This window comes from Monodon monoceros, unplaced genomic scaffold, assembly GCF_005190385.1.
Source record: "Monodon monoceros isolate NGI ecotype Baffin Bay Population unplaced genomic scaffold, NGI_Narwhal_1 Super_Scaffold_22, whole genome shotgun sequence".
Classification (NCBI taxonomy): Eukaryota; Metazoa; Chordata; class Mammalia; order Artiodactyla; family Monodontidae; genus Monodon; species Monodon monoceros.
This window is the reverse complement of record NW_021703779.1, coordinates 102,026,157-102,038,817: the sequence shown is the minus strand read 5'-3', so window position 1 is coordinate 102,038,817 and position 12,661 is coordinate 102,026,157. Positions and strand designations below refer to the sequence as shown.

The window sequence follows — 12,661 nt, the reverse complement described above, 5'->3', positions numbered from 1 at the left end:
GCAAAAGCTTTTAAGTTTCATTAGGTTCCATTTGTTTATTTTTGTTTTTATTTCCATTTCTATAGGGGGTGGGTCAAAAAGGATCTTGCTGTGATTTATGTCATAGACTGTTCTACCGTTATACCAGAGGTGGTAACAAGAACATTAAGGCAGAAGAAAACCTATTAAAAATTAGAAAGAGGAAGGGAGCCATAACCATTCAATGGGGGAAGTATAGTCTTCAACAAATGGTGCTGGGAAAATAGGATATCCACATGCAAAAGAATGAAGTTGGAACCCTACACTCCATGACATACAAAACTTAACTCAAAATAAATCAAGGACCAAAATGTAATAGCTAAAATGATAAAATTCATAAAGGAAAACATGGCTAGATACTCTGCTTATTGTCCCACCCAGTTAAAATAAAAATACTGACCAGAGTTTCAGTTCTTATCTGAGGCTCAGGCTCCTCTGCCAAGCTCACCTGCGTTAAAAGCATTCAATTCCTTGTGGTTGTAGGAACATGTTATTCTTATGACATAGGAATCCCTTCTTCAAGACAATTGCAGTGTGCTAAATCCTTACCATTCCTTAGATCTCTCTTACTTCTTCTTAAGCCTTTCTCTTCACTTTTAAGGGCTCAGGCGATTACATTTGGACCAAATGAACAATTCAGGATAATCTCATCATATTCACAGGGTCCTAGGAGATTGGGTCTGTGAATTAGCATGTGGATATTTTGCAGGGAGGGGCTATATTTTTGCCTACCACAATGGCATATGTAAAAATATCTAAAAGAATCAACTGATAAATATTTTAGTATTAATAAGGCAGCTAAAAGATAAGGCAGTTTAGTAGGTTTGTTGGCTATATAAAACATTAACTTTAAAAAATATCAATTGTATTTCAACATGCCAGTAACACACACAAAAAATAAAGTATACCATTCACAATACTGTCAAAATCATGAAGTAAGAACAAATGTATCACAGTATTGCAATTGTCTTTGGAGATAATTATAAAATTTTAATAGGAGATATTAAAGATTTCCTGAATGTAGAGATATATCATGTTAATGAATTTATGGACTTAATATTTTAAATATGTCCATTACCCCCACATTAATTATAGATTCAACAGAACTCCAATAAAAAACCCCACAGATTATACTGTGGGACTTCACAACTGATTTTTAAATCTTGTATGGAAACAGAAAGGATCAAGAATACCCAAGCCATTCCTGAAAGAAAATACAAGGGTTGAATAACTTGCTTTAACAGTTTAAAAAATAAGGGGCCAGATCAAGGTGGCAGAATAGAAGGACATGAAGCTCACCTCCTCCCACAAATACATCAAAAGTACATCTACACGTGGAACAATTCTCACAGAATACCTGCTGAACACTGGCAGAAGATGTCATAAAAACAAAACCGCAAGGAAGATCACCACGTAACAAAGTAGGACAAAACAACAACAACAAAAAGGAATTTGGATGGGACCTGCACCTCTGGAAGGGAGCTGTGAAAGAGGAAAGGTTCCCTCACCCTGGGAAGCCGCATCACTGGTGGGGAGATCAGCCAGGACAGAAAGGGAGCTTCCGAGGCTCAGAGGAGAGTGCAGCAGCCAGCTTGCAGCAGGCAGAACAGAGAAAGACCAGCACAGAGGGTCCATGCCACTTCCTTGCACTCCCCAACCCAAGATGTACTTCTGGTGTGCGTGGGGGCTGGGTGCTGAAACTCTGGCTTCAGCAGACCCAGAGAAAGGACAGGGGTTGGCTGTGTGGAGAGAGCCTGAAGGAGCTGGACTGTGGTCTAAGCTGCAACCTGGGGTGTGCACAGGAAGGACCCAGGTCTGCCACTGAAGCCCCATTGTTAACATGCATGCTGGAAGGGTGGGGCCTACTGGTGCATCCTCATTTTCAGCATGCTTACAGTGGGTGTGGAGTTCTGGGAGCACATAAGCACCTGCAGGTTGCGCACATGCAGAGGTGGGGCTGAAATCCAAGCCAATCCCCAGGAGCCCCAACACTTCAGAAGCAGTCACTGTGTGATCAGCGGATTTATGCACCACAGGTGGCTTTGTAAACTCACTGCCTGCAGGACATCTGAGCCGATTACTGGTGCTCCCATGGCTGGGGCAGGTCTGGTGATAGCAAGCTATAGGCTCTGCAAGTGCACACACGTAGAGGTAGGGCTGGGGTCTGGGCTGACTTGGTAGCTCCGAGGGCAGGTCCAAGTGTGGGACTATGGTGGTCCCAGTGCCTGACCTCAGTGGTTCTGTGCCAACAGATATGCACTAAGCGCTTTGTGAACAGAGCACCTGTGGGACACCTGGGCCAACTGCCTGAATTTCCAAGGTTGAGGCAGTGCTGAGGGCAGTGCCAAAACAGTGTAGTTGGTGAGCTTGCACAACAGGTGACAGGTGATACCACAGAGTGCACTTTCTAGTGGACAGCTCCTGTGGAGGAATACTCAGTGTCTCCTCTCCCCGTGGGAGTACTCCAGTTCCTCCTACCTCACACCACAGTTCAGAAACAGATCTGGGGGCATCTACTCCAACAACTGGGGAGCAGACCCTGCACCCAACAGGGCTGTGACAACCACAGAGCAAAGAGGAGGCCTGCTCAACATCCAGTGCAGGCTCTGGTCACCACACCAGTCACACCCCCTACAAAGGGGATAACTGAGAGAAAATGTGGCAAGCATCCATACTAAAAACAGCCCTTGCACCAAAAATATGAGACTCACACAGGCTACATGGGGATACTCCCACATAAGAACCCTCCTGGACCATAGTAGATAACTGTTTCTCCTAAACTCATAGAGTCAGAGAAATATAAGTAAAACTAAGAAGCAGAGGAACCACTTCCAATTAAGAGATCAAGAGGATTACCCTGAAAGTACAATGAAACAAACCTCTCCAGTCTACTAGACCTCAAATTCAAAAAGGAGGTAATGAAAATACTGAAGGAATTAAGAAAAGCTACCAATAGAAATGCAGATGACTGTAAAAAAGGAACTAGAAACTATGAAGAAATCAGGGTAGCAATAGACATACCAGAAAAAATAGACTTTAAAAGGCCATAAAGAAAGATAAAGAAGGACACTATATAATGATACAAGGATAAATACAAGAAAAGGATATTATATTCATTAACATATATGCACCCAGTATAGTAGCACCTAAATACATGAAAGAAATACTAACAGACATAAAGGAAGAAATTAACAGGAAAACAAAAATAGTAGGAGACTTTAAAAACCCACTCACATCAATGGACAGATCTTCCAGACAAAAAATCAAGAAGGCAACAGGGGCTTCCCTGGTGGCACAGTGGTTGAGAGTCTGCCTGCTGATGCAAGGGGCATGGGTTCATGCCCCGGTCCGGGAAGATCCCACATGCCACGGAACGGCTGTGCCTATGAGCCATGGCCGCTGAGCCTGTGTGTCCGGAGCCTGTTGCTCCACAACGGGAGAGGCCACAACAGTGAGAGGCCTGTGTACCGCAAAAAAAAAAAAAAAAAAAAAAGAAGGGAACAGATATCCTAAATGATACAATAGAACAGTCAGACTTAATTGATATTTTTAGTACATCACATCCAAAAAAAACTAGAATACACATTCTTTTCAAGTGCATATGGAACAGTCTCTAGGACTGCCTACGTACAAAACAAACCTCAACAAATTTAAGAGGAAAGAAGTCAATTTAAGCATCTTTTCTGACCACAATGTCATGAAACTAGAATTCAACCACAGAAAGAGAAACAAGAAAAAAATGATTACATGGAGACTAAACAACATGCTACTAAAAAACCAATGGGGCAACGATGAAATCAAAGAGGAAATTAAAAAATACCTTGAGACAAATGACAATGAAAACACAACCATACAAAATCTATGGGATGCAGCAATAGCATTCCTAAGAGGGAAGTCCATAGTGATACAGGCCTTCCTCAAAAAAACAAGAAAAATCTCAAATAAACAACCTAGCCTACCACCCCAAAAAGTTAGAAAAAGAACAAACAAAACCTAAAGTCACCAAAAGGAAAGAAATGATAAATATCAGAGAGGAAAGAAATGAAATAGAGATTGAAAAAATAGAAAAAAATCAATAAAATCAAGAGCTAGTTCCTTGAAAGGGTAAACAAAATTGACAAACCTCTGTCCAGGCTCACCAAGAAGAAAAGATAAAGGACCCAAATAAACAAAATAAGAAATGAAAGAGGAGAAATAACAACTGATACCACAGAAATATTACAAAAAACCATAAGAGAATACTATGAACAATTATATGCCAACATTGGACAACCTAGAAGAAATGGACAAGTTTCTAGAGACATACAGCCCACCAAAAGTGAATCAAGAAGAAATAGATAATTTGAACAGATCAATCACTAGAAGTGAAATAGAATCTGTAATAAGAAAAACTCCCCGCAAACAGAAGTCCAGAACAAGATGGCTTCACTGGGGAATTCTACCAAACATACAAAGAACTTATACTGATCCTTCTCAAATTCCTCCTAAAGATTGAATAGGAAGGAACACTCCCAAAGTCATTCTATGAAGCCACCATCACCCTGATACCAAAACCAGACAAAGACACTACCTAAAAAGAAAACTACAGGGCAATACCTTTGATGAATATAGATACAAAAGTTCTCAACAAAATATTAGCAAACTGAATGCAACAACACATAAAAAAAGATCATACACCACAATCAAGTTGGATTCATCCCATGGTCACAAGTATGGTTCAACATATGCAAAACAATTAATGTGATATACCACATCAACAAAAAAAAAAGACAAAAACCACATAATTATTTCAATAGATGCAGAAAAAGCCTTCAATATAATTAGACATCCATTCATGATAAAAACTCTTAACAAAGTGTGTATAGAGGGAACATATCTCAACATAATAAAAGCTATTTATGATAAACCAACAGCCAACGTAAAACTCAACAGTGAAAATCTGAAAGGCTTCACAGTAAAATCTGGAAACAAGGATGCCCATTCTCACTACTTCTACTCAACACAGTACTGGAAGTCCTAGCCACAGCAATCAGACAAGAAAAAGAAATAAAAGGTATCCAAATAGGAAGAGAAGAGATAAAATTGCCATTATATGCAGATAACATTATATAATATATAGAAAACCTCAAAGACTCCACACAAAACTACTAAAACTGATAAACAAATTCAGCAAGGTAGCAGGATACAGATTAAAATACAGTAATCTGTTGTTTCTTTACACTAACAATAAAATATCAGAAAGGAAAAGTAAAACAAAAAAAAATCCCGGGGCTTCCCTGGTGGCGCAGCGGTTGAGAGTCCGCCTGCTGATGCACGGGACACGGGTTCATGCCCTGGACTGGGAAGATCCCACATGCCGCAGAGCGGCTGGGCCCGTGAGCCATGGCCACCGAGCCTGCACGTCCGGAGGCTGTGCTCCGCAGCGGGAGAGGCCACAACAGTGAGAGGCCCGCGTACCGGCAAAAAAAAAAAAAAAAAGGCAGAGATTGTCAGACTAGATTTAAAAGCAAGATTAAACTCTATGGTGTTGAGTAGAAACAATTTAATAAAAGAGGCATAGAGTGACAGTAAACAGTTAAGGAAAGTTATAAAAATTGAATATGAATCATATTAAAGTGGATGTAAAAAGCTATATTAAGTAAAAATTGACAGACTAAAATAGAAAACTCAGCACTCATAGAGAATAAACATCCCTCTCCCAGTACCTGATAGAAAATGTAGAAAAAAAAATCAGTGAAGATACAAGAGATTTGAAAACCACCAACTTGATCAAGTTGACATTTAAAGAATGCTATACCGGCCACAGCCTTTGCGGAGAGTCACCGAGGTTTCCTGCTTCAACAGTGCTTGGACAGAACCCCGCGCTTGTCCCCCGCTCCGGCCGGCCGCTCAGAACCAGCCCTCGCCACCACCTCACAGCGCCCTCCGACCGCCTCTTCCCAGCCGCCGGCCATGACAACCGCATCCCCCTCGCAGGTGTGCCAGAACTACCACCAGCACTCGGAGGCTGCCATCAGCCGCCAGATCAGCCTGGAGCTCTACGCCTCCTACGTCTACCTATCCATGTCATACTATTTTGACCGCAATGATGTGGCTTTGAAGAACTTTGCCAAATACTTTCTTCACCAGTCTCGTGAGGAGAGGGAACATGCTTTGAAACTGATGAAGCTGCAGAACAAACGGGGTGGCCGAATCTTCCTTCAGGATATCAAGAAACCAGACCGTGATGACTGGGAGAATGGGCTGAATGCAATGGAATGTGCGCTACACTTGGAAAAAAGTGTGAATCAGTCACTACTGGAACTGCACAAATTGGCCACTGACAAAAATGATCCCAATGTGTGTGACTTCATTGAGACGCTTTACTTGAACGAGCAGGTGAAATCCATCAAAGAGTTGCGTGACCATGTAACCAACTTACGCAAGATGGGGGCCCCCGAATCTGGCATGGCAGAGTATCTCTTTGACAAGCACATCCTGGGAAACAGTGATAATGAGAGCTAAGCCTTAGGCTGGCTTCCCATAGCCACGGGGATGACTTCCCTGGTCACCAAGGCAGTGCACGCATGTTTGGGTTACCTTTACCTTTTCTATAAGTTGTACCAAAACATCTACAAGTTCTTTCCTTAGTACCATTCCTTCAAATAGAGTAATTTGTTACTCCTCTTGCCAAAATAAGAACGCTATACCAACAAGTGCAGCATATATGTACAAGTGCAGGGAACATTCACCAAGGTAGAAGGTATGCTGAGCCATAAGACCAAATCCTCAACAAATTTAAAAGAATTGAAACCATACAGTAATAGTGTATTAGTTTCCTAGGCCTGCCATAACAAAGTACCACAAACTGGGGAGTTTAAAACAACAGAAATTTATTGTTTCAGTTCTGGAGGCAAGAAGTCTGAAACCAATGTGTCACCAGAGCCAATCTCCCTCTAAAACCTGCAGTGGAATCCTTCCTTGCATTTTCTTAGCTTCTGGTGGTTTGTCAGCAATCTTTGACATTCTTTGGCCTGTTCATGCATCACTCTGATTCTCTGCCTTCACATGACTTTTTGCCTGTGCCTATCTTCACATGGCTGCCTTCTTATACGGACACCAGTCGTATAGGATTAAGGGTTCACCCGACTCCAATATGACCTTATCTTAACTAATTACACCTACATTGATTCTGCTTTCAAATAAGGTCACATTCTGAGGTACTGGGGGTTAGGACATCAGCATATCTTTTTTTTCAGGTGGGAACATATCTCAACCCATACCAAATAGTATGGAGAGATTCCCTCAATTTTGGAATTTCTGCAACATGTGTTAATAATCCATGGGTCAAAGAAGAAATCATAAGAAAAAATAGTGAATATCGTGAGCTGAACACCTACCATATATATCAATAATGGATATCCAAGTATCAAATTTTGTGGTATGTATCCAAAGCAATGCTTAGAATTTTATAAATATAAATAACTGCTAGAAAAATGATTTAAAAATTAATGACCTAAGCTTGTACCGTAAGAGCACTAGTAAAAGAGCAAATTAAACCTAAAATAATAGAAGGTAAATAATAAAAATAAGATCATAAATCAAGAAATAGGAAACAGATAACAATAGATAATAAAGTTAAGATATGGGGTTTGGGGGGAAAAATAATAAAAATTGTAGATACTAACCAGACTGATTAAGAAAAAAAGATATACATATTGCCTAAAGCAGTAATTAAAAAGGGAATATCACTAAACATATTAAAAGGACTACAGACATTAAAAGGCTAATAAAATAATATTATAAATCTGTTTATATCATTAAATTCAACAACCTAGCTAACTGGAGATATTTATTGAAAACCATGAATTACCCAAACTGACAGATGAGAAATAAAAATTTAGAAAAACACTTTTCATTAAGGTAATTCAATTCATAATCAGAAACCACCTAAGAAAAGCAGAAAATAAAATGGAGAGAGCAAGATCAGGAGAGAGAAATAGAAAGAGAGGAGAAGAGGGAGGAAAAAAAAGAGAAAGAAAGAACGTAAGGATGAATGGGTGGGAAGGAGGAAAGAAAGCAGGGAGGAAGGAGGGAAGGAAGAAAACCTCCAGGCACAGTTTCATTAATTAATTAATTAATCAAATATTTAAGCAATAAATAATGCTATATCTAAAATAAACTGTTTTCATAAATAGAAGTGGAGGAAACCCTTCCTAAATCAGCTAGCCAGGACATTAAAACCCTGATACCAAAAACTGACAAAAACATTACGGAAAAATAAAATTTATACCAATATCCCTCATAAATATAGATGCAAATTCCCTTTCAAAATATCAGTAGATAATTTAAAGTAATGTACAAAAAAAATAATACACCATGACTTGTTGGGGCTTATCCCAGAAAAGCAAAGTTGGTTTGCCATTTGACAAAAAATCATTTTAATCTACCATATTAACAGAATGAAATATGTATATATAAATATGTATACCTTCATAAGGCATTAGCATTATCTCCTAAAGTTGACAATAGACGTATATATGAGCCAGAAATTCCCCTCCTACATATATACTAAAAGGGGTTTGTGTATTTTCAAGTACTGTTCACAATATCGACAAACTGGAAAAAAACCAAATGCTCATAAACAATAATGTAGATGAATTAACTGTGGTAGAGTAAAATGCAGTATTATACAGTAGTCAAAACAAATGAACTAGCAACATGTAAAAACATGAAAGAATTTTGTGATAAAATGTTGAGGACAAAGGAGTCTCCAAAGATTGCATACAGCATGATATACTTCTTTTATGAAATAAAACAGATCTTAAAAATATTTACTGTTTCAGAAGTTATAAACAAACCAAAAGAGACTCCTGGTTTCAACTTTGACATGTAAACAGCTAGGAGATAGCTATTTCCATCATTACAGAAAGAAAACTGCTGAACAAACTGAAAATTAAGGACTCTTCTTAGACCCATCAGAGAATTGTGATCACAGGGCAAACTGCCACTCTTGAAATCTGGAGAGAGAGATGAATAGAGAATCACAGCTGAAACCTGGAAACAAAAAGTCCTAGGAACACTTAAGTTGTAATTTTAACAAATTGTTTGAGGTTGAGTACACTAGCATGAGGGAGAACTCCTAAGAGCTGTGTTTTGGCATGTGTGTCGGGGGTACACTTTCATGGACTTTGCCTTCAGGAGCCCAGTGAGATCCTCACAGTGAAAAGCTTGGAAAGATCCTCTACTGGCTCTGAAACAGGAAAAGGAAACATAACCATTTTGAAATATGCCAAGACTGTTCTCCAAAACAAAGGGAACTTTGCAGGAGAAAAGGCTTTACCAGAGCCTTATTACACCCTAGGGAGAAGAGCATTTATCCAATTCTACTCCCTCCCCTACCCCAAATCCTTCCTGTATTACCTAAGAGGAGAAATTAAGGCTAAGAAACATTGTTGCAAGTCACAGCTCAGAGACATGGGCCCACTAAACGACTGAGATTTAATCATAAATTGAAAGAAACTTCTCCCATACCTTGCCACCATACCAAGAGGGATTGGTGTAACAGTGGTTTACAGTGAAAAGAGCTGCATAACAAAGCCTTTATCCAAGTGGGAGTAATTAAGGAATTCTAAAGTCAACAAAGGAGACACAACAAGGTCATACCGGGACCTTACAAAGTTCCCTTTGTTTTGGACAACAGTTATGGCATATTTCTAAATGGTTGCTATTTACCAAAAAACACAATTTAAATAAAAGTAATCAGGTTCTAAAAAAAAAAAAAGTAATCAGGTTCAAGGTAAAACAATGAAAACATTCAGTATGAAAAATACTAAGAGGAAAGCTACTTTAACAGGACTGTTACTAAATCAAGCAGACTTTAAGGCAAGCACCATTTCCAGTGATAACGAGGGAGATTTCATAAAATGACAAAATGGTCAATCCTTCATGAATATATCACAATTATAAATCTATGCACATATTTATATAACTGAAAAATATATTTATAAATTTACAGAATTACAAGAAGTAAAAGGGGAAATCAAGTATAATGAGAGAATAAAAATAGATCACTTCCATAGAAATAAAAATATATCAGAGATTATAATAATAATAATAAAATAGCCCTTAGTGGCACTGAATCACATACATAACAATAAAGATCTGAATTAGCAAAATTTAGTTACTGTATCAGAGAATCCTCTCAAAATACAGAATTAAAGGAAAACCATAGAAATTATGATAGCCAAGATATTGAGCAGTGCCCTTCAAGCACTAATGTGGATATAAATCACCAGGTGATCTTGTTAAAAATGCACACTTTGAATGAGTAAATATGTGGTAGGGCCTGCGATTCTGCATTTCTCATTGGTTCCCAAGAGATGCATAAGTTACTGATCAGCAGACCTTACTTTAAATAGCAAGGATACAGAGAGCAAATATGGAAGAACATCTTTATTCTCACATACACACACACGCGCACACACACACAGCATTTATACAACAGGAGTTCCATAGGAAAACATGGAGTCTTGGAGGAGTAAAAAGCAGTCAAGTGCACAACAGAAGAAGGTACTTATTTTGAGGTGAAAGCGCTTACTGAAGACTGGGCAGAATTGTTTGTGTGTGATATTTTCTAAAAACATCATAGTAAATATCTGAACTAAAAGAGTAAGGAAAAAATAGCAAAAAGATTTAAACACATTTTTGGAACCAGAAATCAAATAAGAGCTTGGACACACCTTTAACAATTTGGGGACCTGGCAAGAGTATAAGACTTCTAAGTCAAGCTAAAAATCTGCTACATAAAACATATATATTATCCTGCCTTGAAAAAAGTTAAAAGCCTGGTTGACTGTTTTTATATGACAATTTTGGAAGAATATTACAAATTGTTAATTATTAATGTATAACAATTTTCTATTGATTAGTCAGTGATATTTGGTTGAGTAATAGAATATAGATATATATAATTCATATTTAGGAATATTCATTCCATACAATTTATTTTTCCTTTTCTTTAATGTTGTTAAAATAAAGATTTTCATATTGATGCAATAAAAGATTAAAAGGTGATCATATTCAAAATATACAAAATTTGGGGCTTCCCTGGTGGTGCAGTGGTTGAGAGTCCGCCTGCCAATGCAGGGGACACGGGTTCGTGCCCCGGTCTGGGAAGATCCCACATGCCGCGGAGCGGCTGGGCCTGTGAGCCATGGCCACTGAGCCTGCGCGTCCAGAGCCTGTGCTCCGCAACAGGAGTGGCCACAGCAGTGAGAGGCCCACGTACCACAAAAAAAAAAAAAAGAAAAAATAATGTGTATATATATATATATATATATATATATATATATATATATACAAATTTTGAATTTATGTTGATAAAATTAAATTACTATAAAATATTAAAACATAGCTATGTTCACATATGCTTTCAGTTACTTTATATAATATTCAAACTTTTAAAATTAAAAGCCAAATATATACCTTAATTATTGAATTTCAAAATTTTAGTTAAAATTTTAAATAAAGCTGAAATGTATAGTATTTTTTGAAAATTTACTCAAATCTTATAGATATGATTATATATATAAAGATATTCACAATACTACCTTTTAATGCCCACCTATTTTCCAACATAAAGAGCTATATATGTACATTTAAAAGGAATATGAATTGTTAAATGTAGCAAAATATTTCTCAGCTGCATTTTGTACTGGTTATAAAAACCATGTGTGTCTCTCCAGAAACAATATTGGAACATAAAGAAAAGGAAAGGAAGGGATGCCTGTCACTACTGTGAAATAATACTTCCTTAAGCAAGAATCTATGGGATTTATATCATCTGAGAGAAAAGATATTGAACAAGTTAATTAATTTGTGCTTTCTGTTACATAAGGCATTTAAATGTTTCTCACATCCTGAAGCAATATCCTGAAGCAGTATCCAACACATGAAACTCCTTAGTATTTGGATACATTTGGGCACAGGGCAAGAGGTGGGAAAATGTTTTCTCCTGGATCCAAACAATATTTGTCACAAGACAGCTTGCTTAGGGTTGCAGGTCTGAGTGGCACATGCTAAGAGACAGAAGTTGCTATATGTACTTTGATAAGTTTAATTTTTTGTGTGTGTATAATTGGGTTCATCTAAAGCATGGAGCTCAGGACAGGTTACTCTCTTGCCCTGTTATAAATGTGGTGCCGAATACATGAAGATGGTACCTAGAAAAGAAGTACAAGCTGATATTCATGGGAAAAGCCCAGTGAGGATCTATTCTTGAAGTATTTACAGGGGGATATAGAGGTGTTAATTTGAATGATTAGCAAAACCTTGTGCCAAGTCTCTGCCATCAGCCCATCCTGTCCAACTCTTCCACACAGAGAGATGGTGAAAAGTGAGGCTAGAAGGGTATTAATTTTAATGACCATCTATGGAATCCTGATCAGTCTCTGTCTTCATTCTATCCTTCCCTACTCCTCCATACAGAGAGATGAGATGGGAAGGCCATTTCCCTGTCTCCTGCTCCATGTTCAAAACACTCACATACACATGTGCGTGTGAGCATACACACATATATACACACACACCACCCCAAAACTAGAGTGCTTAACTCTATGTGTAGTTAGGCCTTCAAATATTGAACTTAACACTTAAATTAAAG

The 12,661-nt window shown here is 38.1% G+C and overlaps 1 pseudogene; it reads left to right on the top strand.

Moving 5' to 3' along the window:
• Nucleotides 1-5,955: 5,955 nt before the first annotated feature.
• LOC114906235 lies at nucleotides 5,956-6,522 on the top strand (annotated as a pseudogene).
• Nucleotides 6,523-12,661: the final 6,139 nt, after the last annotated feature.